Below are 6,993 nucleotides of genomic sequence, written 5' to 3'. Positions count from 1 at the left end.
ACACACAGTTACACATAACAAATTGTCACTTTGTATACATTGTTGTATTGTCTCAAAATCATTCGTGGAAGTACCAGCAAAATGGCTTATATATAATTCCCTTGTATGTTGACCAAGTATGCCCACCTCTATTCTGTGTAACAAAAAAAAAATGTCTTGGTACATACGATCTATACATATGTCATCTCCGAGGTATCTGTAAAACACAGACCTGTTAATGGAATGGTGAAATATATTTACGGATTCTTTGGCTTGCTTAATTTCTTTAATTTAGCCACTCGGCTGGAGCCTGTACATGTGTGACCATTATTGGTCAATCTTCTAGAATGGGCATGTCCCACTATGATTACTAGATAAAACTCTTCGAACCAAATCAAACTATTTTTGCATAGCATCAAATAGGCATTACCAATAAACAAACCTTAGCTTGATATTGATTAGAACATGTGTGTTGGATCTGCATTCAATATTTACAAGGCTGGATACCCGGCAGAAAATCGGACTGAAAAAGAAGGTATGGAGATTTAATGAAAACTATTGTGAGTATGAGTCATGTTTTGAGGCAACAGCAACTATTGTTAAAAACACACATGCACACATGTAAGTATGTAATGCGTGCATATATATGTGTGCAGTACTACAAAACATTGTATGCAGAAGGATGCTTACAAAGATAATGTTAGTTCTACCGGAATTTATCTACACTTGAGTGTTCACAAGGCTATGTATAGATACAGTCGAACCCGACTATATCGAACCCGTTTACATCGAATTACCTCGTATATCGAACATTTTTTAACACCGTAATGTTACAATAAGAATATACAGCAAATGTACGGTTACATCGAACAAAAATAGCAGCCGCTATCGATAATCGAACTTCAAGCAGCGAAAAACTACCCCAGAAATTGGCTGTCCCGCATGGCGAGCACCGTACACGCGACCGGCGAGCCGTCATTACCCCTCCTCACCCCCCCAGACAAAGTGGTTTAGCCTAACTGCGCGCCTGAGGCGCTGCTTTAGCTCCCTCGGACAGCCACCGCCTACAAAAAGTGGTTCGACTACTCTCTCTCTCTCTCACGGCCCCTTGTGCCTGCATGCGATAGGCTCGATTGCTCAGTGCTCTGTCGTTCGTGAAGTTGCAAGATTGTGTGCGTAGTCGCATCCTTGGAACGCAGCGCTCGTCCGCTCCGTAAGAGATGGCTGCCGTGAAACGGCAGAACCTGCTAATATCCGCAAAGGAGGAAATCATCAGAAGAGTTGAATGCGGAGAAAAGAAGTCGGATGTCGCCGCAGCATACAGCATCCCAAGAAGTACGCTGAGTACGATACTGAAAAATAAGGCCAACGTAAGGCGGACAAGAGACCAGGTGCTACCGGCACCTACCGAGTACAGACGATGACCTGGTAAGCGAAGGCAGAAAACTCTGCTTACTCGTTCATAAATGCTCTGCCCATCATTGTAAGGTAAGCGTCAGCTTTGTTTCCTGCCTCAGAACACAACCTCAGTGCTGCAGCCCTTAGACCAAGGCATCATTCGTGCACTGAAGGCAGGCTATAGAAAGCGCCTTGTGCAACGGCTTTTGCTAAATCTTCGCACTGGCTGGGAGTTGAAAATTGACCTCCTGGGCGCAGTAACTATGTTGAATGCATCATGGAATGATGCGCAGTAACTATGCTGAATGCATCATGGAATGACGTCAACAAAAAAACAATTCAGAATCGCTTCCGTCATTGTGGACTCAGTGTTTCTGGCGAAGCTGGCGCAAGCTCATCTGAAAATTGTGATGAACCAATTGAGGAACTTGATGATTTGTTTAGCCAGCTGTCTGAGTTCCCTGGTGCCGTTTGTGATGGGACTGCAGCGAGACTTAGTCACCGTCGACAACCAAGTTGCGACCACTGGAGAGCTCGCTGACGAAGACATCATTGCCGATCTGGCTAGGGATCTTGCCGGCGACAGTAACTGCAAGAACCCAACCAGTTCCGACCCGCCCACGTGTTCCGATGCACTTCATGCACTGAGCGTTGTTCACTGCCACTGCGCGTCCATGAAAGGCTGTGGCTTCGGCTTTTCCGAGTCACTCGATAATGTTGAAAAGTGTATGCTAAACAATGCTTTAAAAATGACAAAGCAGAAGATCGGCAACTATTTCTTGCAGTAATATTCCCGCCGCACATGTATTTAGGAAATAAAGAACACTTTTTTAATGAAGTGCGTTTTTTACATAGTCAAATTTTTTAAACGTTCTATATCGAACTGCTCGATATATATGGGTGGCATTTCATGTTGAGATAAATATACAGTCAAACCCGCATATATCGAACTCGCAAAAAAAAAAACTGGAATTAGTTCGCAGCAGTGCGTCAGCCCATGCTCACCAGCATTTCTTCCAGAACTATGCTGCTGTGGTGTCTGGGTAGCAGCAGTGTGCAGGATTGTAAAAGGTTAGCGTGCCAGCCTCGGATGTCGTAGGACGGCTACACTCATCCTGAGTCGTCTGGATGCTGGCTGTGCACCGCAGCAGTGCTCGGCGATATCTGCACGTCTCGCCCTGCAAAGATGTCGACATTACTACAATCACTCATTGCATTCAGATATGATGTGACATTTACTGTTTGTGATTCTTCAGGAGCACTGCTGCATGGTGTTGGCACAGGTTGCAAAGCTGGAAATGAAAAATAATGGTGCATGTAGTGCACTGTACTTCCACTCATTACTGCATTATAGAGACATTGTTGCAGTTCCTGCACAATGCGCCGAGGTACAAGTGTTTACTTCTTTTTAAATCTTTTTTAAATCCCTTTATGCCTTGAGGCAAATGCTCACAGAAAAATTTATTTCTCTAATCAGTATTTTCGGCATATGAGGATGCCATTGGTAGCCTATATTTTTTATGACGGTTTTTTAAGTGCAGTGCACGGTGATACACCTGCATTTTTGTTTAATCAACATATATTTTCTGCTGCCCAATTTAATAAATGAAACTTGCAAAAAAAATGCATGCAGGTCATGGCCGATATAAGGCAGTGGCAAAATTTACTCGGTTAGCTCATTTACTAAACAAAAGACATAGGTCGTATTTCAAGAACGGTACTCGGCAGTAGAGTTTAAGTTTGTTTAAACGTACATGCCTGCGGCTGCTGCTTCATTTAACAAATGAGACATTAAAAACCCACTGCACGCGCGAGGCAACCGATACTGCAAAGTAAATGGTACTCTGTTAACACGTACATTCACTACTAAAGCGGGCATAGAATGCCAATTGAGCACGAAAATGCGCCAGTTACCGCCATGTTTGGAACGAAGACTGTTGGTAGCATTCCTGGGCGCAGCGCAGGTTTGAACGCAATGCCCATTTCCTGTTGCATCCGCGGATCGTGGGTATAATAGGTGTTGGTATAATCCACTGGCGCGAAGTGACCACTACAAACGAGTGCAAACTTCGTGGCCGGAAGGCCAAGGCACTGCAACCAGGCAAGGTGCAGTGCTTCATGTCCAGGCAGATGCTGAATACGCCATGTTTACGAGCACCAGACTAGTGGTATAAGTACATGAAACATGAACCCTGAGGTAGACCCAAGCGTATGAAAGACCATGATCGAGCACTCAAACAGGGTAGAAAACAGTTACACTGTCTACGCGCATGACTGCACCACGTGGGAACAAGCAGGCAGGCAAAATGGCAGTACTGTACATCTCTCTTGCTACGGTATGAAGCAAAACAAAAACACGCAGACATTCGATTTGTATGTTTTATTATTTCTCTAAACTTTATTCTTTCTATTGAAGTAACAGATAAAACAAATACCTGATGTTTTCTTGAATAATTCTCGAATTAAGTCGCAAATCACTACGAGCGACGTCGCAGCACTGCGATCCACGTAGGCGCGCTTGTGCGAAGAAAGGCAATGGTGTTTAGTTTGAAATTTACCCTCTTTCCGCGTCGTGTAGTGGTGTAATACTTAGCAGACACGATAGTTAGCGCGCACTGTATGCACTGCGCTTGTCAGCTCAAAATGGCCCGACCTGGTGAGGGGCCCTTTAACATGCTTTCGCTGAAGTACAACTGCCATCGTCTTTAAACATACAGAACGGGTATGTGTACGATTGCATAAGATTTAGTCGCAGACAACATCGTAATTTGTGTCTCTCTCACTTACGCCTGTCCCGTATTCAGCAATTGGCATGTCGTAAACTCGCGTTGATCGAGAGGATGGAAATAAGAGTCGATGCCATACGATCGTATTCACAAGCACAACTGCTCGCCTTAACCCTCTGTCCGGTGCGAGAAATCTACTCATAGATTCAGCTATACCTTTCCTGTGGTGAGGTTGCCACACTTATTCACATGTTATGGGAATGTCAGGACATAACAAACAATTCAGGCAGTGCCGACACCTCCGTCTCTTCCACTGCCAGCTTCCGCTCGCGTTGGAAGACTGCACTGCTCAGCTCGAACCTGACAGTACAACTCTGGGCCGTCCAGCAAGCCGAGGAAGCCGCTTCGAGAGAAGGTCTCGGAACCGCATCCACGGCGGGTGCCCAGACCCACTAAAAAGACGCCGGATTCAAATCTGATTCATGTGATAATAAAGTTTACGTTCTTCTTCTTCCTGTACAAGAATACTATCAGAAAAATCTGCGGGACAACACGTACTTGTCCCACAGATAACTTGAGTCCATGAGCGAAAGTGAGACACGTTGTTCCTCTGTACACTTTGGGCTTCATCGTTTCAGGCTGTGAGGTGATTACAGTTTCTTATGGAAGGGTTGAAAGCAAGCAATGCAAAGAGGCACTTGGCAGGCCTTACACACAAGTATTGTGCATGTTTCCTGCGAAGTAGTTTAGAACCACTGGCACCTTTTGCGCATAGTGGTGCCGCACGGGTAGTGCCCTTGCCCATTGAACCAAACGTCTGTTAGCACCACGGTCATAATTCAACCAGCAGTTCTTGCTTCCTCACTTGTGATATACTAGACTGCACCGACCCTTGCGAAAGCTTCTCCCATTGATCAGCTGTCTGCACAGTATTACCCGAAAGAACAGGTATGTCATGCCATTTCTGTAGTAGTGCTGGACGTCTTCAATCACTACGTTCCGCATAATTGCAGGTAGCTGAAAACGATGGCTCACTCTCATGCCAAGCCTGTCTACAATTGATTTAACTGCATTACTGGAGTGCAAGAAGTTATTTTTTGCGCTTACCGGACAACTTATTCGTGGCGCAAGAGCAACGAAATTCACGCGCTTGAAGAGTGACGACAGCCCCCCCCCCAAAAAAAAACAATAAAAAAACAAGCAAAACAACTCAAACTGGATGGATGGATGGATGAGGCTGAACCCTTTAAATCGGGCGGTGGCATATGCCACCTAGCCGTGACTATTAACATATTTTGTACTTTGTGGTGGGTGAAATTTCACCCCTGCCTTGATTTTAGCCACCAATCAGATAACCTCCGTTTGGTTATTTCTACCCGCTTAAAGTCTATTTTGCCTTCACTGTCCCTAAACCCCAATGCTTTGAAAAAATCAGACCCATTAATTTGCACTGTACGGTTAAGCCCTTTATAGAAAAGTATGAGGTGTTCAGCCATTTCCGCTTCCTCTCCACACGCACCGCACAACGTGTCTATACCTTGGTACTTGACTCGGTACATCTTAATCCGCAATACTCCCGTCCTGGCTTCAAACAACAAAGAGCCTTCCCTAGAATTATAAATAGATATTTTCTTTGGCAATTTCTTGCTTGAAAGTTCTGTATGTTCCCAGTGCTGATTTCATCTGCATTCCTGTTTTTCACAGACCCCTCTCTGTTTAACATTTTTTTTAACCACTGTTTCCTGGTTTGCACCCCTCCTGCAGTCCAAATATTTGATTGACAATTTTCTGGTCCGCTTCTTCCATTCAGTGTCAACATTCCTCATGTACAAATAACTGAAAACTCACCTTGCCTACCGCTTTTCTGCCATTTCTCTCAATTGCTCCTAAAATTCTATCTTGCTGCTGGCTTCCCTGACCCCGCATGACGTCCATCCCATGTCGCCCTGTACCCCCTGATTTGGTGTATTTCCGTGTGCTCCTAAAGCAAGCCTACCTACCTCTCGCTGCTTAACTTCCAACCTTGCTCGAACCTCTGATCTCATGCAGAGGATCGCATTGCCGAAAGTCAAACTAGAGACCATCACCCCTTTCCAAATCCCTCTCACCACTTTGTACTTATTGTAATTCCACAGGGCCCTATTTTCCATCACAGCTGCATTCCTGTACCTTTAGTCATTACATATTTTTCATGTTCCGTTAGGTAATCATCCCCATTGTTTATCCACACTCCAAGATATTTGTACTTATCCACTACCTCCAGCGTAAACTCCTGTATCCTATGCTCGCTCCCCAGATTATCATTAAAAATCATGACTGCCGATTTTTCTTTACTAAACTTCAAACCTAAGCTATCTCCCGCTTTAAGACAGATGTCCATTAAGCCCTGCAAGTCTTTCTTGCTGTCAGATATAAGTGCAATGTCATCCACGTACATCAGTCCTGGTAATGACTGTTTAATCCATTCTCCTTGCTTGGAAAAGGAAAGGTTGAAGCCAAGTCTGCTCCTCTCTAATTTTTTTCTCTAATCTTTGTAAATACGGCATGAACAACAAAGGTGACAGAGGGCATCCCTGCCTAAGCCCCTGCTGTATCTCTATAGGCTCAGGTACCTTGTTTTGCCATTTTATAAGCACCTTGTTACTTTTATAGATATCTTTTAAAGGATTACTTACTCCATCTTCCACATCTAGAGTGCCCAGTATGACCCACAAATCCTTTTGGATTACACTGTCATAGGCTCCCTTTATATCCAGAAATTCGAGCCATAGGGGCCTGTGTTTCTTTTCTGCTATTTCAATTTACACTGCGTCAATGAGAACAGATTATCTTCTAACCTTCTTTGTTTCCGGAACCCATTTTGTAGTTCCCCCCAGCACCTCCTCGCCCT

This window comes from Dermacentor silvarum, chromosome 1, assembly GCF_013339745.2.
Source record: "Dermacentor silvarum isolate Dsil-2018 chromosome 1, BIME_Dsil_1.4, whole genome shotgun sequence".
In the NCBI taxonomy this organism is placed as follows: Eukaryota; Metazoa; Arthropoda; class Arachnida; order Ixodida; family Ixodidae; genus Dermacentor; species Dermacentor silvarum.
Note: the sequence above shows the minus strand (reverse complement) of the source record.